This window comes from Manacus vitellinus, unplaced genomic scaffold (genome assembly GCF_001715985.3).
Source record: "Manacus vitellinus isolate BGI_N305 unplaced genomic scaffold, ASM171598v3 scaffold_12_pilon, whole genome shotgun sequence".
NCBI classification, from domain to species: domain Eukaryota; kingdom Metazoa; phylum Chordata; class Aves; order Passeriformes; family Pipridae; genus Manacus; species Manacus vitellinus.
The window spans coordinates 12496649-12521742 of NW_021938949.1; the positions used below are offsets into that span (position 1 = coordinate 12496649).

General features: G+C 39.8%; 1 protein-coding gene and 1 long non-coding RNA gene across 2 annotated transcripts in view; one reads left to right on the forward strand and one right to left on the reverse strand.

The window, feature by feature from the left end:
• The window catches only part of SHISA9 (shisa family member 9), a 169813-nt gene that overhangs the window by 40205 nt on the left and 104514 nt on the right, over positions 1-25094 (forward strand). The gene's annotated exons all lie outside the window — the stretch shown is intronic.
• Positions 1838-8992, reverse strand: LOC115307121. Its single transcript, XR_003915563.1, has 3 exons — positions 8860-8992; positions 8349-8447; positions 1838-1918 (listed from the first exon to the last, which is right to left on the reverse strand). It is a non-coding gene; the product is annotated as an uncharacterized LOC115307121 (long non-coding RNA).

The following is a 25094-nucleotide window of genomic DNA, read 5'->3' on the forward strand; positions in this document are numbered from 1 at the left end:
TTTGCAAGCAGTTCAAGGTCTTATCAGGAGTAGAGATCTTTTTTTTGCTTTTTTCTTCAGAGAGATGTAGTGGTTTCTCAAAGAAATATATGGAACATCCTAATTTGAAATAATAAGTTATAATAGTGAAGAGAGCAGAGCAGAGGCAGTATATGATTTCCTTTCAGATTCTGATGACCTTGACACTGTAATTATGAGCAAAGAGTCCATTATTGTTATGTCTTTAAAAAGACAATAATTGCCTCTACATTTCTTGATTGCCAAGCAAAGGCAGTTTGATACTCATTTATCAATTACTTGGAAACTCCTGATACCAAGGTTAGTTCCAAATTCTGAGTTCAATTTGCTGAAAGAAAAGATGCCAGTAAATTTTCAAGCTACCAACCTTGGGCCAAGATAGGTCTTATAATAACCCTTAAAAAAATCCCTGAAACAAGCTAAGAAACCCCCCCCCTCTGGTTGCCATTGCCTACCTACTAACAGATGCAATTTGCTTAGGAATTACTTAGGAAAAGATACAGGAAATAGGCCTGAAATTGCCAACCACCCTTCCTTTCCACTGCTTTTTGGTGCTCAGCATTTCACAAGGTTTGACCAGGACCCAATTAATCATTTGCATTATGTCACTCCAATTAATAGATGTCATGCTTTAGCATGAAGGAAAGCCTGAAAGCAATTGCATCATGTAGAGTGAGAGTTAAAAAAGTAGCCTAAAACCCAACCAGATCTTGAAATTAAATACTTTCTCTCCCTCTCTCTCTGCCAGCTAGTATCTGTAAAATTTTCTTTGAACTTCTAAGCATAGAAGAGACCAATTAAAAGGCAACATAAACAGAAGTGGCAGATCTTAACCTACTAGGGAAGCTGTACCTCACTTGGACAGAACTCCTATTAATCTCAAATATTGTGTGAAAAAGAAAAATGGCATTGAGATGGCATTCACTGCTCTCTTGTGCTGATGGCCAGCACAAGGTCTGTGCATCAGTAATTTCTAAAGGCAGGTTTACTTGGAGCTGGACCCCTTCCCTCCTGGCACCACAAAGTGTCCAGGAACAAATCAACTCCTGCCAAGACACCGTGTACTCCAGGAGCCATTGTCTGTTCCAGCAAGCTCCCCGTGCCACACACACACTGCTCTATTGCAATATTTGACAAATAAAATGTTGAGCCCTTTAAATATTTTTTTAAGGCAACAACCTTAAAATGAAACAAATTAAAATAAAGCACAAGGTGGGAGGTTTATTCCCTTTGTATGACTTCCTGTAGTTTCCACAGCCTTTATGGATGAAACTTGCTCTTTTTCACATATTTATTGACAACAATAAACCTGCCTAATAAAAGTCTTAACTTAACCAAGCAGCTGGAGTTGTACCTATAGAGCTAGATGCATCTGCTTTCATGGAAAAGAGGGAAATCAGCTAAATGGGTTCATGAAGGTTCACTTATTTTTGAGGATTTTAAACAGAGAGAGGAATAGTGATGAGATATAAGAAGTCTTCCAGTTTTTTCAGGGCTTCATGTTTGAAACACTGAAATATACGTGTATGAAATTTTCTGATTATTTGAATCATACAGTTGAATCCTTTTACCAAAAACATGGAAGTATTAGAATAAAATAATTCTTTAGACACACATTTTGTGAGTTGGATGCACATTTGCAGCATTTTAAGTTCTTCACAGTTCCTTTGATTCCAACAGCCTGACTCAAACACTTGATGTTACCCGTGCTTTTGAAGTACTGTGTTAAATGCAGACCTAAACTGGAATTCTTTGTCTCAGAAAGACTCATCCAAGCTTCCATTTATGAATTAAAATAGATCTTACCTCAGCCCTTTCTCTTCTGAGTGACAGAAAATCCCCGTTTCTGCTTGTAAAGATACTGGTGGCAGAGAAGTTTCCGAGGAAATGAAATGGTGAGCTGCAAAAAAATACAGGCCCTGTGAGGTGAAGTTCGTAGTCAAGAGAACAATGCAGTTTCCAGCTCTCCTGTATTAAGCTTTTTAGATGAAAACAAATGTTCTAGTACCAGAAATAGGATTCAGCTACTGACCCTGAAAAGAAATTAAAATATAAGGGTGGTTTCAAAGGTCTGTATTCTGTTCTATAAAGTTGCTGGACTTTGCAAGCACTTGCAAATGTGAATAAGGTTTGAAAATCCACATCCTTTCCATGAACAATTACTTTGAAAAAATGTTCTCCAAGTTAAACACAATAAGGATTTAGCTTTATTTGGAAGTTTTGACATACAAAGGACTTCTTTCAGCTATGGTTTCAAAAGCAAGTCCTTCGAACTTGAGGGAGATACACCTTTCCTTCAGGCTTGGGATCAGGTTTGACTGCCACTTTGATAGCAGTGGAAGTGGTTTTACTGAGGGACTCTAATGCTACCTTACTGCAAACAGCTACGGTTCTAAAAATAAAGAATTACAACTCTTTGCAATGTGCAGAAAGTCCTAAAAATAGTGCCTTAAAATTGTGAATCTGAGCAGATTTGTGTTGGTATGCATTCCTCTCATTTGGAGATACTTGGATCCTTCAGGATTTGGGTACCTTATAAAATCCAGTTTTGATCCCAAAAAACCCAGAGGTTTATCAGAGCATGTAACACTAAACTATATCTTTTACTAGGCAAATCTAGAGTTAAAACCCAAAGCTTTTGCACCCATCTGATGGTCTTCAACTATTCTTTGGACATCCTATGCCCATCCAGGATCATGCCTAGGCTTTTAGTGAGCTCCTTTTTCCTGGAGCTGTTTTTACCTTCAATGAGATTGTTTGTTTTCACCAAAACCTAAGTTTGGCTGCTACATTATACCACAAAATTCCATTCAGCACTTCATAGAAAGGATAAGTAATACAAGCTATGCTGAAGACCTAATTCCTGTTCCTGGCTTTTCTGTCAGCTGGTTGTAACTGTAGGCAACTCAGAGAGACCATGTGCCTCAAGGGCTTCCAAAACTCTGGCCTCCCCTGTGCAAGGAGACAGGGTTTGTCTTAGTGGTTCCAGATGGTTCCTAGAGATTAGGGTTGCTGAGCTGTGCTGCACTGCTGATCATTCCCAGAGCAGGCAAGCAGTAATGAATTGATTCCATCTGTATCTACATTGGGGCAGAAAGTGATTTATAATGACCATTGCTACAGCAGAGGGCACATGATGAACAGTTCAGCCCTGATGAGCCACGGTGGTGTTGAGAGACTGACACAACTGACCAGGCTTTCCATGAGAACATTAATATAGACCTGTTAACCACTGCACTGCACTTGCTACAGATTGAAGTTTGGATGCAGAACATACATGTAACCTTGCTGTGCTGTTCAGCTGTAAGAACTACTTCATGACAACATTTGTTCAAATACAGAATGACCCAAAATAGTATCTGAAACTACTATTGAGTAATTTTCGGTGAGAAGGTCACATAATCTCAGAGAAGTGAAGCACTTTCTATTAAGGTTTTCCATTTAATATGGAACCAGAGATTCTCTGCCAGTGACCTATTTTAGGAAACCCAGAGTGCAAGATATTACAGTGCATATACTGAAGTTGTCTTTCATTACTATTTTTGGAGTACCTATTATTCTGATAGGTTATTACAATTACATATTCCTGAAAGAACAATGTAACTTTTTCTGACTGCTGCAAAAGTTTCAGTATTTACTGTAAGTAAGGATCTTCTAGAGATCAAAATTCAGACTGTTCAAATCTTGGTCTCATAACTGTCACTATACATGGTCAGAATCATGAACCATATCATGTAACATTCTTATTCTGAATCATTCAGGTGATGTAATGGCTTCATGGGATTTGCTTAAGTGTTCTCTGAGTTAGTAGTTTTGAAAATTGTCTTCTTGACATTGAGAAGCCCAGCAAAGAGTCAATCAATTCACCTGCTAAATTCCTAAACAAGATCTATGGACAGTTCCTCATCTATAAGGCAATTTCTACAGTATTGAATTATGGAGTTTTGATGCATTTCATTATTTGTTTCCATAGGACAAATGCAGAACTTATCAGTGATAACAGTTTTTCCTCTAAGAAAAATTTGCTGGCATTAGTACCCAAGTACAGTCAGTGGCCCTAGACTGATGGGTGAATTTTGCCTTGTGAAGGTAGAAATTTGGTTTGATATTTTAAATGTGTCTTTCTGAATATCCTGTACATTTTACATAGAAGTCTAACCAATTCTTTGTGGATTCACTGGATCAGAAACCTGCTAAAAAGAGCCAGGTGAAAATTTGATACTTGAAAGCACATTCCATACATGAAAGCCCGTGCTCTATCTTTCACACAGGCAAATAAAACCCATTCTATTATTTACCACTATCTTTCAGTCCTGGTACAGAATAGGTGACTGTAGTATTTCAGTGTAGGCCTATCTATAATTAAAATAAACTTGCAAGTAATCTACTCTGACTATGCTGTAGTAACAGCTGTCAGAGTGAGCAGCACTTTGTAAATCACCTTCTGTTTAATGTGCAAGTGTTAGAGTTATTTATAACTATGCCATATAAACGTCACAAAGGATGTTTGGTGATTCACAGATAACAAAGAACATACTGTGGGACAGACATAGGAGAGAAAGCAGCATTTTTTTTTCAGACAGAACCATTTGGAGTTCTTCACACTATTCCTGAGCAGTCCCCAAGGGTATCAGCATCACCACTGGATTGGATTTCTACTCACTTTGCCTGAAAACCCAGCTCTGCTGAAGTTAGCAAGAATTTTGTCCTTGTTTTTCGAAGAGCCAAACTTGCACTGATGGCTTAATGTGACAATTGATACATATTATTACACAGAACAACTGAGTGAAAATTTAAGAGTGGCAGGTTTGCATCAAGTGCAATAAGTGCCCAGGTTTTATCTGTCTCTGACCCATCAGGCACAGCTTGCATATATGACTAAGTGACACGTACTATTTTGCTAAATAAGTTCTAGATGATAGCAAAAAACTGGCCCAGGGGTTCCACCAGCCTGAGGGGAAAAAGGCAGGTTTAAACCTGTTCTGGCAAACTCACCTAAAACTGTGCATAGCAAACATATTTCTAATTTGACAACTGAGATCCCTTTAATGTCAGGATGTTTACAAAGTTAGCAGAATTAAAAAAAAAAAAAAAGAAGAAGTCTGTCAGAATACTCTAGGAAAGGAAGTCCCATGCTATTTTAAGCTTGATAAAGCCCAGCTTTCCTCCTTTCAGCTTTTTGACCAGAAAAAGGATTTGCTCTGTGACCTTGACACCGCTACCTAGAGAGCTGACCTTTAAATGTATAAGATAATTCAGGACAGGTGTTTCCTCAGACTTTCAAAATATTTATGCCACTGACTCCATGATTATATTTTGCTGACTGTTGGGGAAGGGAATTTACCTATATATTTAATATTTAATCTGAAGGCTGCAGTTATGGTATTGACCAATGTTCCTGTGCCTTGTGACCTTAAACCTCTCTCCTGGCTGTGATCTGTGCTTTGTGATTTCTGGTTGATGATCATCACGTGCAGCTAAAATGTAGCAATTTAAAAAACATTGATAAACAAAACCTTATTTTAGCTCTATTGAATTGATTGCCGGAGATTGAACATGGAACACCTTTCTTCCTGTTTCTGGGGGCTCTCTCCCCTTCTGCTGTTTGCTGTATTTGATCAGGAATGACTGGTAGAAATTAGATTTGTTCAGAAGCTCATTCTAGAACTTTGGGAATGAGCTGGATTAACTAAATCCATGCACCAAAACTTTGTGATGCAGCTTCTAGGGAGGAAAGCACTTGGGCTGGTCTTCCCATACTGCAATAGTAAATACATGTCTGTGTGAGACCCCCAGCCACCAGCTCAGAGCAGGGGAGTAACTCAGGACCCTGAATCCCTGAGTCAGCAACCTTTCCACCAAAGCTGCAATAAAAAGGAATAGCTACAACCAGATATGGATGTGCTGATTTTCTAGTGACAACTAAACTTTCAGTGCCCACTCAGCTCATGTAGAGCAAAGAATAGTTATTACAGAGATGAGAAATTTTTGCTTATTGGTCAATTCTATACAACTGATCACAGAGAGAAACATTGCAGTCCCCAGGCTCCTCATCATACTTCAGTCTTGCATGGCTTACATACTTGAAAATGTAAAGTAGGTCTGCAGAGAGGGACTCATGTATTATAGTGAATGAAAAAGCAACGGAAATGAGATTTTTTAAAAAAATCAGTTAAAAATGTTTCTAATCAATAGCACATTCATATTTACAAAACTTTAAAATCAGTAGGGCTATAACATTCTGTCACTTACAAGCATTAGAAACAATTGCAATTCCTAGCCTTGAATGAACTTAATTCTCTGTGGCTGACAGTGGTAATTTTGACTGTAATTACTGGAGATCGCACTGTGGATGATTCAAATGGCAAAAAAATTCTTAAGCCAAAAATTGCAGGTGGAAAACAAACTTAGTATTAGACCTACAATTAATTGAGGGACATAAAAAATTTCTGTATGATTCTTATGTAACAGAAAAGCTACAGCTGCATCCAGGCCTTTTTACTTTATTTCTTTTCAACTTCAGGTTGAGGGTTTTTTTGTTTACCCTTCTATTTTACTCCTGTTATATAGCAGCTCTCAGAGAAAACATATTACAATAAATTTGTCTTTTCAAAGCACCTCTAAAATGTCATACTACTACCTGGTAGGTAATACAAATCAAATCAGCTCATCTGGTGTAAATTTTAATTGCCTGTTGAAATAATGGCTTGTAGTCGGTCTTGATCAACATAACCACTGCCTAAAAGTTGCAGCCTCAAAACCCACCTATAAACCAAGCAAACAAAACCCCCACAGGCTTTGGAAAGGCAGAAACAGTCAATTGGATCCTCGTAAAACAGACCATCCAAATGTTATGTTTATTTAAATTCTTCACACTCCTTCTTTGAAATGAAGAGACAGTGTCCACATATCCTTCACAGTTCATTAATCTTACCAGGATACAGTGGCATATTAATCAAAACTAGTGAAAGGACTGCTGTCCACAGCTGACTGTAATGTACACGAGATGTCTCATTGCATTTCTTTGGAGAAGCATGTTTAGCCAGCAGAGTATTCATAAGGATTTAATTGCAAACATAGGCAGCCCCAACACTTGCCTAAATAAAAATGCAAAGGATCTTTTATCAAGAATGCCTTTGTTTACTGAAAGTAACTTGATTCTTGAGGAAGAAAAACAAAACAAAATTAAAATTCCCTGTAACACTTCAAATTTCACCCAGGAGTTAATTTATACCTTCAGCGAGATGGTGAAAAAGAGATTAGTTGTCTCACAATTAAAGAAAAGGAAAATGAGCATTAGAAAATAAAGCTATTTGTACAGCTTGACAATTGTATATATATTAAAATATACAACTTTGGAGTGTACCCTGGAGTTGACAGACTAACTATGACATAGAGGTTCAGGAAGAATAATGACAACAGATTCTTTGGCTTTGCTTTTCTCAGTTTGACTGCTGGCTAGAAATCAATACCACAGCTGCCACAGGAAGTAATGCCATTGACTGAGTCTTCATTGCTTTTTCCATCTTCAGGAATGAGATTTTTGAAGTTACATCTTATCAATCATTACTTTAATCACTGGTTTGTGTTTTATCAAGCAGCAGATATTGATGTTGGAGGCTTTCAGTTTTTAATGCTGTTTTAATTCATAATAGTTCTCTGCACTCATTGTAATAATAATGCCCTAGAACTAGGCTTTAAAGAAACCATATGCACACTTTTAATCCTTGCAATAGAATACTCCAGACTGCACCTACTTGGCTGTATTTGGTTTAAGATGTCTCCCTTTTTGTCTCTTCTCCTGTTTTGAAATATTTGTTTGTTAAATTCTCACAGAAGGGACTCTGTCAGACAAACACTGTGAGGTACAAGGGAAGAAGACCCTACTTTCCAACTCATCAATTGTCTAATGAGTCTTAGCATTTAACTATTGGGAAATAATCAACTGATCCGCCAGTTGACAAAAAAAAGTAGAAAAACATCAAATATTACCTAAAAAGCAAATCAAATTTAGTTATGTTGAAAGAAGAAATCTATGTGCTACTGTAAGTATTTTATTTTCCTGTGTTGATATATTTCTCTACCATATGTTTTTCTGTTTACATGACAGTGCCCTTGTAAAAAGTGCAGGGATTTTAGCCAACTGCACATATAGATTCACATTAATTCATGCTAAATATTTTTAAGAAAATCTGTATTTCAGCAAGATGAATTTTTAGTATGTCTGGCACTGGATACTCTCATATAATATTTCATTCATTACCTCTACAGTTTTCTGCCTTTCAGCCCTGTGGCTTATTTGTACTAATTTCATCTGCTATAAAACTTACCTGTAGGTTCTTTGCACAACAAATGTCTTGGGGTAGCAATAAAAAATAATCTGATTCCCTTGTCTGAAATGTAAAATGTTGGTGTTGCTCTACTGTTGCCTACAAAAGAAGGAAAAAAATGAAGGTCAGTCATTTAATGGAAACAAATATTGAAAAGAGATAAGTGCTGTGTTATGCCAAGGATTTGATTCTTGCTAACATACTCCATTTGCTAACTTTTAAAAGTAGTGATTGAGGATGCATTCCCAACATGTAAGCAGTGAAGTTGTATTGTTTCTCTTCCACAATCTAAGGAAACAGTTTTGCTGGTTTTAAGTTAAACCCTTTGCTTTCAAGTATCAGCCAAATCCAATGCAGCCCCATAGAACCTCACACTCATTCTGAATCCAACACCATTACAGAGGCCATAACAAATGAGTGTTTTGGAATTAGGACACCAGAAACTATTTGCCAGAGGTAAAATGGTTTGCAAGAGACAAGAGAGACTTAAACATGAGTTTAAATTACTCACAGAGAGATCCCCAGACTCTGTGACCCTCCTTGTGTTGTCCAGAGATGAACACAGAGCTCAAATGAGAGCTGGTCTCAGCATATTCTTGTGCTATCAGAGTTTTTTATTGTATCCTCATTGGCATTCTGGCTTTTCTTCCCCTCCATTTATCTAAGGAAAAAAGTTTAGAAACATTAAATAAGAAATGTTTCAATTTCTAAATTGAAATTATAAACATATTCTTTCCGCCCACAAAGAATCCACTGGAACTTCTCCTCCTTATTTTGGTCAAGTTTCTTTTTAGCTTGTACAAAGAGTACCAAAGGAGGAAGGATCTGCTCTTCCTCACCAGCAGGCTGACACGTTTCACAAAGTGAAAGCTGCTTAGAAAGAACACACAAGTCAAACATTTTAGATCTCAGCCAGTATTGAGCTTTTTGTGCTCTTTTACTTGAGGTGAAAAATGTTTTAGGAAATAATAAAAAAAAAATTAAAAAATACCCTGGGTTTCACATGGACCAGCCCAAGGCAGCACACTGGGACAGGGACACAGCCATGTCCCTCCTGTTTACTGTCCTCCACCAGAGCTCTGAACAGCAGCCCAGCTCTGCTCCTAAGGATGGGCTACAGATCTTAGAGAGTGATGCAGGGAGTCCCCACAGCCCCCCATCCAGAATGCCTTTCCTTCCCGTGGGAGAGGATTAAGACTGTTAGAAGGAGGCAACGAGTGGGAGTTTGAAAGGTAATTTCATGCTGTGAAAACTGGAGCTGCCCCGCAGAGAGGCCACTTGGGAGCATCCCCTGGGAGCAGTGGGAGCAGTGGATACTTCGATAACTCACCTGCCAGTGAAAGACTATGGGCTCGCTCTGGCAGTGTAGTCCAGACATGTGGAGGGAGACATGGGGGTTCTTGGGGCCATGTGTGTCTCTCTGGAGACAGAGGACTTTGGGATCTGACTGAGAGCAGAGGTCAAAGGAGGGGATATTTACAGCAGCCCAGTGCAGTTCCTGCAGCAGTGGTTGGGATGGGAACCTGTTAAGGGCATTTTTTCACAGCTGGTGCTATAAAATCAGCCTTCCAGCACATCCTTTCTACTCCCTGTCTGGTACTAGACACCATGGAGCAGGAGCAGACGTGTAACCTCCTGATGTTTGTTCCAGCACTGATTTCATAGAGCTGGGAAGGGAGAATGTGTCAGAGGAAGGCTCCTCCTGTTATCCACACTCCAATGTGTGGGTTGGTACATCATCCCTCAGCGCCTTGGGAAAGGAAGAGGAGCTTGCTGGAGATGTGCAACATTTGCTTTTGTGTTTTAATTTCCTGTTCCATGTCATGCCTCTGTGTGTCTCATGGGATCACCAAGTGATTAGCCACCAACTCTGGTTGATGATCCCTTTAAAAGCAGTTTGCTGTGCTCCTGCAGAAAACCAGACAGTCTTTCAGGCAAAAGCAGCATATACAAAATATGATATATTTGCAAAAAAATGTGCCTTCCCCTCTTTGAAGCTGCCTGTAATTACATATCTAGGGAATAGTTTGATGTTTACATTTTCAAGTATGCGACTGCTTGTATTTAGCATAATATTTTTCATCTTTTCCCTTTCTTGTTGCACTTTTTGTGGTCATAAATTAAATTACATTATGTTACAAAAAGAATGAGGATTGAGAGCAAGTCACAGGAGCCCTGAAACAAGAGGCCAACAACCAGTAAGGCACTTTTAGGTGGTGGCCACGTCCCCTGAGCCTTCTGGAAGAGATGCCAGCTGGCTCACTTGAGCAGCTCCCATTCAGAAGAGAGTTTGGCTACTTCCCATGCTGTCTGATGCCCAGAGGGATCTACTGCCTAGTCTGACATCACTTCTTGGGGAGGAAAACTGGCCAACTGCCACGGCCTCTGCCCCCTGCAGCCAGACCAAATGTCTCCTGCTCAATAAAACTGGCTTGGGGCCCTTGGGTTAAATTCTTCTCTTGGATTTAGGAGCATAAATTCTGAAAACCTTAGTTGGTTTCAAAGGAGATATTACAGATTTACATCAGTTTTCTTGTGATCAGAAGCCAGAGCAAAGCCTGGAGTACATAAAATAAATCCAGGTTTTTGGTCTATATTTATAAGGTTCCTTTATAAAGCCTTCAAACAAGATTTATCCTCTGGTTAAAAATACATTTCAGTTGGCTTCATTCTTGTCAGCCATTGAACAACAACCTAAAAATCTTGTTTTTCCACTAATACAACACTTATTATTTATATATTTGTTTACATGTAAACAGTACCTCAGAAATAATTTAAACTACAAATTCACTGTCTTCTTTAAAAAAAATTGTGGCTTTTTGATTATCCTTGAATTCATTTATTGCTTTCACAAACATTCTCTAAAAAGCAGCTATCTCTGCTTCCATACCTTGCATGTATCTGTTTTATGGCTGAGTTGTCCATTGATGTGGGCCTCCTGCTGCCTTTGCTTGATCTTCTCACAGAAATGGACCATTCTTGAATTTGGAGGTGGTGATCTTAGAAAATGAGGCAGGGGAGTTGCTGGAAAAGAAAACACATTCTAAATGTTAAATGTTGCCTCAGAAAATCACATTATGGCTCTGCATCTGCCAAAGGTTTCCCGTCCTCCTCTCATTAAGTGAGGCACTTTAACCAAATTTTTCATTGCCATTCATTTGTTATTTTCTAGACATCTGTCCTGAGCTCAGGTTCTGATTGACAGAAATGTTGAGCACTATTTATTGCAACAGAGATGACTAATTTGTAATTTGAACATTAAAAGCTTTACTGTTTTAAACACCATGTTCAGAGCACCTCAGCAGCACACCTCCAAGTTAGAGGATACTTTTGACCTTCATCTGTGTGTGCCTCAATTAAATGCCAACCCTTATCTCACAAGACTTTGGCAAGTTAAATTAATTAGTCATTGTGAAGCCCTCAGAGACAGTGGTGATAAATGAGACAGAAAAGTCTATGAGGGAACTATTGCTCTTCTGAGACGGTTTGAGCAGCGAGAAACAAATCAGGCTGGTGCCACACAGCACAGGATGTGTGTCACAAGGTGCTGAGCAGCTTTTTGGGAGAACTGTTCACCCTTGGCACTCAAAAAGGCAAGGGGCCTATGGAAAACGTGCTGAGAGATTATGAAAAGCATATGCATGAAGAATACAAGTACACCTGGGTAGAAAGACTTAAATTTTGCCATTTTCCAGTTTTTAATGATGATTTTGCTAAATTTGAAGTGTTTCTACACGTAGTTATGACAGTGTATTTGATACCTCAGCAGAACAGGTGGTGACAGCAGAAAGTTTTGTTATATGTAACAGCCCTTTAGTTTTTCTTTACTTTGTGACTCATTACTATGCTCTTATAATTAACACTCAGAAGTTTTTTCACTAATGAAACTACAAGAGTGTCTCTGGTAGTGTAAGAAGTAGTCTCATTAGGAGTAACACATTTCTTAGACACAATACTGAACTCAGTATATAGTTAATTGTCTGTGTTTTTCTCCGAAATGAAATATATATCTTCAATGGTCTCTCATCATGCATTTCACTCAGAGCTTTCACTATGTGCATATCTTGATTACTGAGAAAAAAAGATAATGGAAAACATCTATATTGCAAATAAAAATACATATTTCCATTAACATAATGGAAGAGATTTTCTATAGAATTATGGCACTGTAACCACTGCACCTTTGTCACACATTGTGTAACATTATTTTATTTTTTCAAGTTTAAAGCTTGGCTATAAGCCTAAGCTAGAAAATTTAAAAAGAACACTCTTCCCTGTCACCTTTCAAAAAACCCAGATTTTCTAGTGCCAACTTTTAAAGTTCCAACTACACAAAGTTTTCTTCTTCCTAAAAGCTGAGACATGCCCTTCTGATCCAGTACTTGCCATTCAGACAGCAAAGTCAGAATCTTCTCTCCTATTCACTTCAAAGAGATCTAAAATTAATGAACTTCACAACTGAGAGTACGAGCCATTTGATAAAAATTTTGGTGTGGTTAAAACCCAGCAGAGCCCATGGAGCCAGCACGGTTTTACAGCAGGCTGAGACTGAAACAAATGGGATGAGACAGTGCCCACATGCTGCTGGACCTTTGGTGCTTCTTAAGTCCACCAAAACCTGTGTCTGACACTTCTGTGAGCTTGTTCCACAACCCAGCTTCTCTGCTGGCCAGAAAACTGCCTCAAACTTATCTCTTGCCAGTTTACAAACAACTGGTTTTGTGCTGTCCCTTCCTCCTCTGTGGTTTTTACTTTGTGGATATATTTTCCAAGAGTAATCGTACCAACTCCCAGCTTTCTTTTGTGGAGCTAAAGGAGTAAAACTGTTAAGCTGCCTCTCACAGAACAGACTTTGTGTGTCTGTTCTTTTGGGAATGCCCTCTCTGCATTTCCCCTGTTCTAAATTCAACATTTTGGTATGGATGTCCAGGACAACAGGGTAGTGAAAGTCTTTCAAGAACTTTCCATAGCAACACTGGTATTTCCCCTTTTCCAGCTGCAAAACAATTCATCTGCACTTTCTAACATTATACTACCTAGTAAAAAGCAGGTTTGCCACAGCAGTGGCATGTGAAGGTTTACAAGTATCCTAAATTTAACATGCTCACATCTTTTTCCTCATCTGCTGTTCCAGCAGAGGAGACTGGGACAGTACCTTGAAGCAAAACTTTTGGGAACACAAATGGTACACAGTGAAACTCTGAACCAAACCTAAATTCTTCTCACCATAGTCAAAGCAACTCATTCTTTATTTCAAAAAGACCAGAAAAGAGGACATAAACACATAATCTATAGGAATATTCCCCTGAAAATCTATGCTTACTGCCTAGTAATGTCAAGAGCAAAGTTGTAGAAATGAGCTTACAGAAAGCCAGTGCTGTTGCTGCCAACTGAACTGGAGGGGTTGGCAATGATGGGGAAGGGAGCAGGATTCAAGCTCCATTGCTTCTGTTACATTTTGGGATATCAGAAACCCATGGAGCACAGCCCCTCAGGCAGCCTGGCAACAATCCAGCTCCCTGCTGCATCAGTCCCCCACCAACACTGCCACCTGCCCCGCTGGCAGCAGCCCTGGGTGGGCTCCTGGGTGAATTCCTTGTGTCTGAGGAGGCTGCAGGACTCTCTGCATCCCTTCTGTGTGACCCTGCCATCGCCACCAGAGGAAGTTTACGCTTTTCTGTCATTTACACACTGAAAACTATTATTCGAAATTATGACAACTGTCAATTTTCACATAATTAAAGAGGGCTCAGTGTAGCAGAAAAAAAGAATGTTTGCACTTGTGCTCGCTTGTCTCTGCCCCCTCCTGAGAAGAGAATACTTAATTTGACCAGATTCTTTATGAGGAAAAAAGTGGTTCTCAGATACAGCTGGAATCTGAACCTTCAAGTTTGAACATGACAGCATAAAAAATAATTCCTCATTAAAGACAATAAGTATCTGGTTGATGTGTCAGGTACTTCACAGTCTGAGATACTGTTAAAAATGTAACCAGCCATGGAGGCTTCAAGAGGAATCTGTATATATGCCATGCTACAGTTGATGACAGAAATGAATCCTTTACATACAATGTCAAAGGCAGAATTCTTCAGCCTACACAGACACAATGAAAAGCAGGATGATCCCAGATGATATTTTTAAGTCTGTACCACTATTCAAGATTACACAATCATTCATTTGACTTAAGAATTAATGAGAGGTACAGAGATGAGAAGACCAAAGAAAGGAATGAGGACTTCACAGATGCCCAGTTTACTAGAAATACCAAAATATTGTCTGAAAAGACCATACAAGTAAAAGAACCAGAGAACAGTGAATTTAGTGAAAAAATTGACTGTTTTTTTCAAGCCCTCTATGTCTCTTCTAAGAGTTGTGTGAAACAATTTTCCTTTGTGGGGACTTTTAACAATTTTTAACGAATTATTACAATTATTTTTATTCCTGATAAAAACTACATATCTTGTGGGCAGTAAGGGCACAATCCTGTCTTAGGGAAAGAATTTTTAATGCTCGCACATTTCTTCTATGGAAAAAACCCCAACACCAAAACAGCATTCCAAACACATTTTGTTGCTGTCAACAGGTTTTAGTGAATTTTTTTTTAAGACAGTGATGATTTTGCAGAAGTACTTCTTAGTTTGGTCAGTCGTGTTGCTGTCATGGAGTGATGGGCAGCTGTGGAAGCTGGTGAGCACTGACTGGGCACTGACATGTGATACTGGACTGGCCCTTTGATGGGGGGGGTCCCTTGGCACCCCCGGAACACACACTGCTTGCCTCACTCCCACGGGGGTAGAAGAAGGTTTTGCTGGTGTGTTACAGTCAGAGGGGAGGGTTTGGTTTATTGTCTTGATCCACCTGCAGCAGTCAAGTGCAGGGCTGCCAACAGATACCCCAGACTGTGCTGATCCTATGCTTGTGTACCATAATATCCCTTCTTTATTTCCCACCTTTTTATCACCCACTTCCTCTGCCCTGGTCTCCTCCACAACACCCACCTAATTACTTTTTTTCCCATTGCTCCCAGTTTTGCTACATTTATCCCAAATTTGTCAGTTCTGATTCCCTTTCCAATGCCTTTTGTGGTCTCAGTGCTGCAGATACCTTGCAGTGCCTTGCAAGATGTTACTCCCCCAAAGGTCTCCAGAACACCTCCCCAGTCATCTGCAGAGTTGGGCCTTCTGTTCCATTTCTCACAAAACTCCCCCTTAGCCACCTGTGAAGCCCAGCCATCCTGCCTGGTGCTGGCTGGAACTTTAGTCATTTTCTCACACTCTTATCAATCATGTTCAGCACTTTCTCCTATAATGTCCAGTAATTTTCCACATCCCATTCCCTTACCTCACCTCAGGCCAGGGCTTAGTCAGTGACTTACTTTTTTGATCTAATGTTGATACCCCAGAATAGGTTTTCCATCTTTCTTTTTCCCATCCTTCACTCAATCCAGATGGATCCTCTTCAGTTTCCCTAATTTTCAAATCCCACTCCATTATTTACCTATAAGATTCTTCCTTACTTCCCCCTGCTCAGTTGTTCCACTTGTACCATGGATTAAGGACATTATAGCATGAATACTTCTTTCTCTTTACCTCCCCCTATCAGTCTGTTATAATCTGAAGACAGAGGAGGAGGAGGCAACACAATGTGCTTGGAAGTAGATGTCATACTGATGGAACTGCTTGGGTAATTAAAGTGAGCAGGGAAGCTGAAGGGATAATACAGGCACCAGACTGACTCCAGTGAATTTGAGATTGTTATATTGTGTTAGGATCTGTCTTGTAATTTTCTCCTTTTCAAGTGCTCCCTCTCAAATTTATGTGGTATAACAAAGATTGGAGAAATTAATTATTCAGATTTCATTAATTTCTTTTGGCTATAAGCACACATCTTGAAAGAAACAAATTGTAACTTTTGGATGGTTTGTAAAGTTGTAGGTTTTGATGATTCAGAACTTTCAGTTGGTTTCCTACAACTTAAATCTCAACTGTGTTTCTTATACAACCATAGATTTAATTTCTCCACCTAAATATTCTTTTCTTTAAGAATATTTATTTATTCTATTCTTTTTTTAACAACCAGTGCATTTTCTTCCATTAGGTATGGATTTACCACTGCAGCATGTACTTCTTTATGTCATGTCAAAGTGTAGCAGCCATGAGATGGTTCTACCTCTTATTCAGATGAGGCTGCATCCATCTTGTCATTAATTATCCAGAGCTACAAGAACATCCCCCTTTTAACTGCAGTGTTAAATTTTGTCATATTCTGAACAAAAATGCATTAGAACCCCCACGCTAAATACAAAGTAATGCTGTTCTCTCTTAAATGTGCCTGGAATTTCACTACCATCACCTTTCTATAAATTAAAATCTCTTATTACTCTCCTTTATTTACATTATGTGGGGTGATAAAAATGGAATTGGAAAAAAAGAATAATATAAATGTTATCATCTTATCTTCAGATTCACCAGCTCAAATCTGCCTCTCAGTTCTCTCAGCCTGCACAAGAGAGGGTGGCTGGTACAGGAAGGGAAATCTCCTGAATAGGATGGCTTGGATGTGAACAAATCCAGAGGCACCTAAGGCTTTAAAACTTCCTGACAGCACAGTATTCTGAGACACCTTTCATGGGGGTAACCACTGTCTGGTGATGGGGGTGGCTGTAGCTTTGCCTGCAGCAATCCCGTTTCTTCTCTGGAGTCAGCTAAAAGCCAGATTGGGAAACTCCAAAGTGATGGTTCATTGGGAGGCGGGAAACCTGACATTAGCATTGAGTTCTGGGCCTTGGATGAAACAAACTGCCACCAGAGGTTCCAACGGCCTGGAAGCTTTGATGTAGCTGGAGCAGGGATCCTTTGTTTTCCGTTTGTAAAAAGCTCCCCAGTGGAGTTTTTGTTTGGGTTGTTAAAATCTGTTTAACTCGAAGAGCTGACAATAAGCACTTGGGAGCAAAACCGTCTCTTTGAAAGTCTTTTTGCTGTTCAGCTGCATTGGCCAGCCCTGCCAATTTATAGCTCTGTTACCTCTCATGGCTCCAAAGGCTGCTTAAGAAACCATTAAGTTTTGCTGAACACTCTGAGCACCAGAGTGGCAAAATGTGCACTTTCTCCATAGCCTAGAAGACACCCAGAACAAAAACATTTTTTACAGTCACTGTTCCCCATGCCATGGCATTAGGCAGCTTGAGGTTTCTGGTTTTAGTAGTCAAGGGCAACCTATGCTTAGCAAGGACTTAGAGTAGAGCATGTATAGCAAGTATTAAGGACAGGTGTTGTTTTACACTTAGTGTTCCTGAGTAAGGCCACCTCTGCTCAATGCCTAACACAGATCACTGACCAAGGTTGTTCCACCCACAGCAACTGATTTGACAAGTGTTACTCATTATTTCCAAAGTAAACTCCTGAGGTCCCTGCCTCATGCTCGCAGCCAGTGCAGCTGCCTCTTTCTTTTGCCAGGGCCTAAATGATGGGCACAGATGACTGGGTCACCACTGGCTGCATCTTGTGCCTTTAATCCTGAGGTAGGAGAAAGGTTTAAATGCAGCATGGTAGATAGAGAATATGTGTCTGAGAAAGTGGCCCGTGCAATCCAGGTGACTCTGTGGTGGGACACCTGCACGTCATGTCAGCTGCCAGATTGGGCACCTCCAGTTTAGGATCCAACCTACAAGCATATGCCTGTGCTATCCCATTCCTACCTAAGGAAGCCTCACAGAATAAGATCTGGCATGTCTGTACAAGCAGAAAAACATCTGCTCCCAGGTGGATGCCACAGTGTGCATTATCAGAGCTTATCAGATTGAAGTGGTCCATAGTTGTGGTATGTTCAACGTAACAACACTAACAATACAGAAATAAATGATGGTCTTAAAAGTTTACTGTTCTGTTCTGAAAAGCCTTCTGGGGAACTGGTGAAATTTTGGCTACTGTGAACCCAAAACTTCTGAAAGATAAGCTCTGTGAGAGCATCTGATTTTAGAAGGGAAAACACATTTGGAAGAAAGGAAGCCAAACTTTGACAAGTTTTTCAACCACCTCTAAACAACACTTGATAAATTCAATCTCTGCTAGATTTTAGACTGTGTTTTTCTTTCAGCCTGAGGCATCTAGAATAGTACCACTTCAGCCTGGCCTTACAGCCTCTCCTCCACACTCTTCCTTGCTCCAATTTACTCAGGTTGCCATGGCTAGAAAAAAATGGGCACAGTATAAAGGATAAACATCTCCCACTTGCTTTGCTACTAGGGCCACTTTTCCCCCTAGAAACAGCAACAGAAAGAAGGGATTGAAAGTGAACTTTCTATGCTGTAATTCTCTGTGTGAACGAGCAAAAGGGCCCTTTGAGTTTGCCTGTGCTCAGGTTCCCGTTCAGATTTGTAAGCACAGCCAACTGCTTTTACTCTCCTGACAGTTAAAGAACCTATTCCCACTGCAGAAGGCACTGGATGGAAAGTCACTACATAGCAGTTGTTTGAAAAAGAAACAAAGAAGGAATTTTGCTTAATAATTTTATACTGCCTTTATCTACCAAGAATGGCAGCACTTTTTAGAACATTTGGAGAAGGCAGGAGGTGTTTTGTGGGAAGTAGTAATGAAAAATTCATGAAGGATTAAAAATAGTTGGATTTTTTGGGTTTAATTCAGAATCTCTTTATATTTCCCTTAGTTTCCTTCCCTATTTTTATTGAATATAAACAAAGAACTTGTTCTAAAAAAGTTAGATGAATGGGAATGAACTAGAGTGAAATAAGAAATAAATCCAATAATTTCTGAAGTAGGTGGTTAAACTCTAGACCCTCTATCTGTACCCGAGTGTCAAAGTGGTATGGTTTGTTCTGGTGTTCCATCATCCACAGATTCATCCACAGTCACAAGGAATTTGTAGGTGACAAATTCCCTGCCAATCTGTCTATTTTCATTTTTCACCTGAGGAATGATGGCCTGAGACATTGTAGTTGCATTTAGCTTTATCCAAGCCTTTCACCGAGCCTACACGCCTTCTCTTTCACACTGCTTGAATAAAGTGTTCCTGTAACACAGGGCTGTGGAGACTATAGGAAAAGGGATAGAGAAAATGCAAGAACAGAGATAATTGGTGTTATTCTGAATCATATTATCTGGAAGATCTCTTCAGCTGTAGCCCACTAGATGATACCAAGAGGAGTACTTAAAGTGCCCTTCTCTAGTGCAGGAACCTTAACATGCTCTTACAATTATTCCTCCCAATTTACCCAGACATTTCCAAGCCTTCAAAAACACTGCAGAAATGAGGTAGAAAGGGAATAGGGAAAATACTGCCACTCCTTGAAGGCATGTAAAGCCCCTGTAAGAAGACTGCCAAGCCATGCTGAGCCAGGTTTACATGATGCCAGAGTACAGGGTGACAGGAAGATGTTGGAGAGGTAATTTCCAAACTGATACCTCTTTCTATGACTGTACCTGGGCTTCTGCCTCATGCCCACTGTGGTTAGGTCTCAGAGGAGGGAAGCAAATTTGCCATCTTCTTTCTAATTTCCTTTTATTCATAACAAGTTGTATTTGGTCACAGTGACCCAAACTAAAACTAGGTATTTGGTAGTTTCCTATAAAGTGAAGTCGAAAGACCACCTTCACTTACTAGTTCCCTGGTAACATGTTCAAGGATCTTTGCAGAAAGCTACACAAAAAAAAAACCCCACAACCCTGAGTTAGGTTACTCTTTCAACCTCTAAATTTCAGAAAGGTTTCAGGGTTAATATTATTTTTGCCTGTTTTCTTTTTCTCACTATAAATACGATGAGCAGAAAGATGTTGCCATGGTGAGATTTTATAACGTACTTAAAGGCCCTTGTTACAGTTATGTACCACAGAGCCACCTTCACTTACGTGTGAATTGTAAAACACGTGAAAAATCACCCCAAAGAAGTAGAGAGTCTACTGTCTCAGATGTTCCCAATACTCAATTAAAGCACAGATGTCACAAATACTTTAGCAGCCACTCTGTTGTTTGGAGACCTCTGCATTTACAGCCAGAAAGAGGGAAAATGGTTGAACCAAATCAATACACCTTACACCTAAATTGTCATCATTATCTGAAGTCCAGCTTTGTAGTAAACTGCATTAGGGATTACAAATGAAAACTAACACAGAGCTCTTGGAATCCAGGTTATCCATTCCTACACCACGTGCTCGAGGTCATTTTTCCGTGGACCCATTGAAATGCCCTGGGTTTGCTCTGAGTGCTGTTTTGCCACAGCAAAAGGCAGAGCTCTGAGGAATAACTGAGCTATAGAATCATGGATCCTTCTCTCAGGAAGGCAGTAGCCTGGGGGCCAGGGCTGCACTTGAGCTAAGTCTGTGCTGCTCTGAAAATAGTAGGCTGTGGAGCAGACACGGGCCACCAGGCTCTGCCTCCTGTCCATTTGACTTCCGTACTGGAGCAAACCTGTGGGCACCGTGCCCAGGCACTGCTGGTGGCTTCCTTGTTCTCTTGGCAGGCTCAAGCATTTCCCTCCAGTCTGAACTTGAAGGTTCAGTGCCTGTATAGCTTTTATGTCTGAGAAACTTCTGGGGCTCATCTCAAACAGATAACATGGGCTTGTGCCCTGGAATTTCTCCAAGAACTTTAAAGCACTTAAACCTCTGGCAAACCTGTCCATATAGCTGCTTTTCTGGGATAGAACTCAACAGTTCCCACTAGAGAGGATAAACTTTAATTAACATCTTTTTTAAACAAGCATTTTAAACAGACACAGTAAGGCTTTCTCACTAGCCCCAGAAAGAAATATAACCCATCATGAGCTTATCACTAGCTAAATTACAATGTCACATCATTCTGAGTCCAGCTGGGAAAGGGGAAACAAAGATCAAAATAGTCTTTTCAGAGCTGATACAGTTAAAGTGAGAAGAAGGGTGTGCAATTTTTTGTTATGTGAATGCTACTGTGGCAGTGCTATTGGAAAGAACTAACTCTGAATTTCCTAAGTGCCTCTTCTAAGGTTATGAACTCAGCTGTGTGTCCATGTGAGCAGGGACAGCAGCAGAGGGCAGCAGTTCTTGCACAGGGTCCCTTCACTTTGGATGTTGCAAAGGTTTGAGAGAAAGGAGTCACAGTGATTCTCTTCCTTTGACCAGTGCTAACTCTTGGCTCCACATAGTCCTTGTGAGGCAGCCAGCTCAAAATGGCCAAGGACTGAGGAAAAACCCTGCAGTGACCTGCAGCCATTCACTGACACAACTGGGGCCTTCCAAAGCTCCAGCAGAATTATGGGGATTTACACAGAATTTGTGGATGATGTGTGGTGGCCTCCTGTGTCAAAATAAAATCACATATCTTATATATTGTTATCTACTTAATGATATATCATATTGTATATATAATGATATATCATATTGTATATATGGTCTGGAATTTACTCAGATTTCAAAATGTTTTAGAAACCAGAATTTCAAGTGTAAGCAGTGCTCTACTGCTTTGGAAAAAGGTGCTAAACAGACTTACAGGATCAACCCAAAACTTCAGCACTTTGCTGATAACATTTCTAAGGTTGCCTGGGCTGTATGCTGTATTTTAGAGTTCTGAAATAGTTAAACTAAAAAAAAAAATCAAATCACTGGTTACAGCTGCTTTCAATACTTATGAATCATTTAGTTCAAAAGCAGGTACTCAGTTAATGACTGTATGGGATATACCTCCTGTGAAGACAAACCTAAACACCAATTATTGTTAATAAGAGGTATAGTATAGTAAGGTTAAATATTCACCAAAGGCTTACAAGCAGGGGTAAATACTCCTAGATGCCTGTGATAAATCTGGTTTCAGTCTGGAAGCGACAGGGATTGTTCTGTTACTGCAGCCCAGTGACACGAGACAAAAATGTGCTCAGAAGTTAATAGCTAAAAAGAACAAAACTATAATTTTAGAGGTAGGGATTGTTTTAACTTGTATATGCTGACAGATACAGTAAAGTCATCATACATGAGTGCAACCATCCATACACAGACAGCTACTGCTACAGCTACACCCACAGGGGATGTGGCTTTGCTGCTACAGTTCCCTGGTAGTCCCATGCAACAGGAGTGCTTCCTTGTTGTGGTAAAACTTTGGATTCTACTCATTTGGAATCTGGGCAATCACAAAATATTTTTAAATCCATGCACTATGGCCTTTGACCTTTCTTCTGCTGGAATCAGTGAGACAACTGGTGTGGTCCAGTCCAAAGAGGTCCTACGAGTCATAAGAGATCAGATCAGATTCTACTGCCAGGCAAATATGAAGTGTTGCATTTAATAACAGTCTTCACCTGACATAAATGAGCCAAATGTACTTAGGAAAATAGGAGTTACAAATCCTTTTAGTTTTCAGAAGATATGCATACACTGTTAAGGAACCCAAAATATGTTTGGAAATATTGTCAGGACATCCCCAGTCTGAGACACAAGTTTTATCTTCTGTCTGTTTACTGATGGTAAAGGAATGGCAATCATTTTTGCACAGTGAGTGAAAGACATTACCTATAGCAGATATGTACAGCAATTATTCGTTAAAAATTCCACATACCCTGATAGACTCTTTTGAGCATTTAGTATAGGAATGTAGTATAAAAATTGTGAGAAGTAAAGGAGTTTCATAGCAAACCAAAGTAAAGAGTACTGTCTGATAACATGCTGAGAGATCACAATAGGAAGAATAGCAATATCACTTCCCTTAATTGTCCTGATTCACCCAAATCCACTCCAATTCTGAATTAAAAAAAATAATTAAGGAAACGTGGCTTATAGCTGTGCATTGTTGAGTAATATTTTCAGATTCAAACACCATTTAACCCCTTCTGATTATCTGCAACCCTTCCTGATTATCTGCACCCTATGTTTGGTCTGAATAAGTCAAGGTTATAGCAAAACCAATAGAAAATTGGATTATGCAATTTGAAAGTAGTAGGAAAATATTTTAAAAATTCTATTTGAACTCATAAATGCCAACTAACAAGAAGCAGAAAACACAGATGAATACATTTAAAAAAAAAAAAGAAGGAAGATAAAGAGACAACAGTGGTTATGTTGAAGAAAACGATGTTCAGCAGAGTAGGAAGTTTTCAAAAGTTCAGAACTTTGTATTTTTTTATAAAATATGTATAAGCTGTTACAGCCCCTTCCTAGATACATGCAGCTGTATTTGAAGTGCTAAACCAAGGACACTTCAGAGTTATGAGAGAATAGAAGCTGGACAGATCTTCTAAAGTGTGAGCCGACTTATTTTATTGATGGCCATGAGTTTCAGAAATGGCTGCATTGATTTTTTATTTTCCCAAATTTTTAAAATAAGTGACTTTTGAAAGGGAACCTTCCCTGTAGCAGCAGAGTTCAGCAGTTCTAGTAGGCTGAGAGAGGGTCAGTCACTCTGCTGTTACAGCCCAGGCTGTGCTGTGGTGGCTCAGACCAATGCCCAGTGCTGCTGCTGGCACCACCAGCAGCTCTCACAGCCAGCTGAGATCTGCACAGTGTGAGAGACTAAAACAGCCCCTGGCTCTCAGTCACAAACTACCCTCAAAATATGCCCTTTGTGCTCTGAGGTATCGGGAAAGTCAATTACAGGTTGGGATTTAAATAGTCTCTAATTTTAGTCTTACATTTCCAGCTTCCTACATAATCCCTCTAACATGTACTTGACAATGCATCTTCATCTAACTGGCTGTGCATGCAGCTCCTTGGGAAGAGAAAGCGTGGCACAACCAGCAAAAGAGAAAAGGACACCTCTCTCTGTTGTGCTCAACAGACCCTGTTTCTCGCTCATGCCCTCAGTCCTTCTGGAGGAGAGATGAACGTGACACCCCTTTGTTTGTTCAAGAGCACAGAATCACAGAATCATGGAATCACAGAATAGTGTGGGTTGGAAGGGATCTCTGGAGATCATCCAGTCCAACCCCTCTGCCAAGGCAGGATGAGCCAGAGCAGGTTACACAGGAACACACCTAGGTGGATTTTTCATGTCTCCAGGGAGGGACACTCCATGCCCTCCCTGGGCAGCCTGTTCCAGTGCTTTGTCACCCTCCACCGAGAGTTCTTCCTTACAAGATCCTTACCAACACACTGTCTATGAAAGCCTTTCCTTCTGCTCTGTATGTCCCTTCTTATGTCCTTTAATGACCCTTTTTCCTCTGTTGTGGAAGAACAGCACCTATACAGGACATGAAGATAAGAAATGGCCTTGTGGAAATCATAATAGCAAAATGGAATATAAATATGTCTCCCATTGCAAAAAGCAAATTATACTTCAAGTTTAGTATAATGTTGTTTTAAACAAACAACTTTTTTCAAATAGACTAGTGAAGTAACCACACACATACATGCATTCAAACAAATGCAGAGACAGCCAGAAAAGAGGAACACAATATGTATAAAGAAATAAACCACTCTCTTATGCATTCATTTCTTTCAATTGCTTAGACTAAATGGAAAGCATGAGAGCCAGCACATTATATCCCAGTATTTATGGGCACACTATCTATTCTCACTGTGACATACATGAACATTTCTGTACTCGCAATTTCTACACATATGCATTAGATATGTGCCCTATTTTTATCCTGTCGCACAAGCAAAGGAAAAGATAAACACGGAGCCATTTCCCTGACAAACAAAACAGCGAAGACAAGCCCATTATCTCTGCGGCCATCCATCCATCTCGAGCTCTATTTGGCATAAATGGCAGTGGTTTTCAATATTGCCTTTTTTCCCCCCGTGTTTGAGCAATTTTCAAGTATTTTTC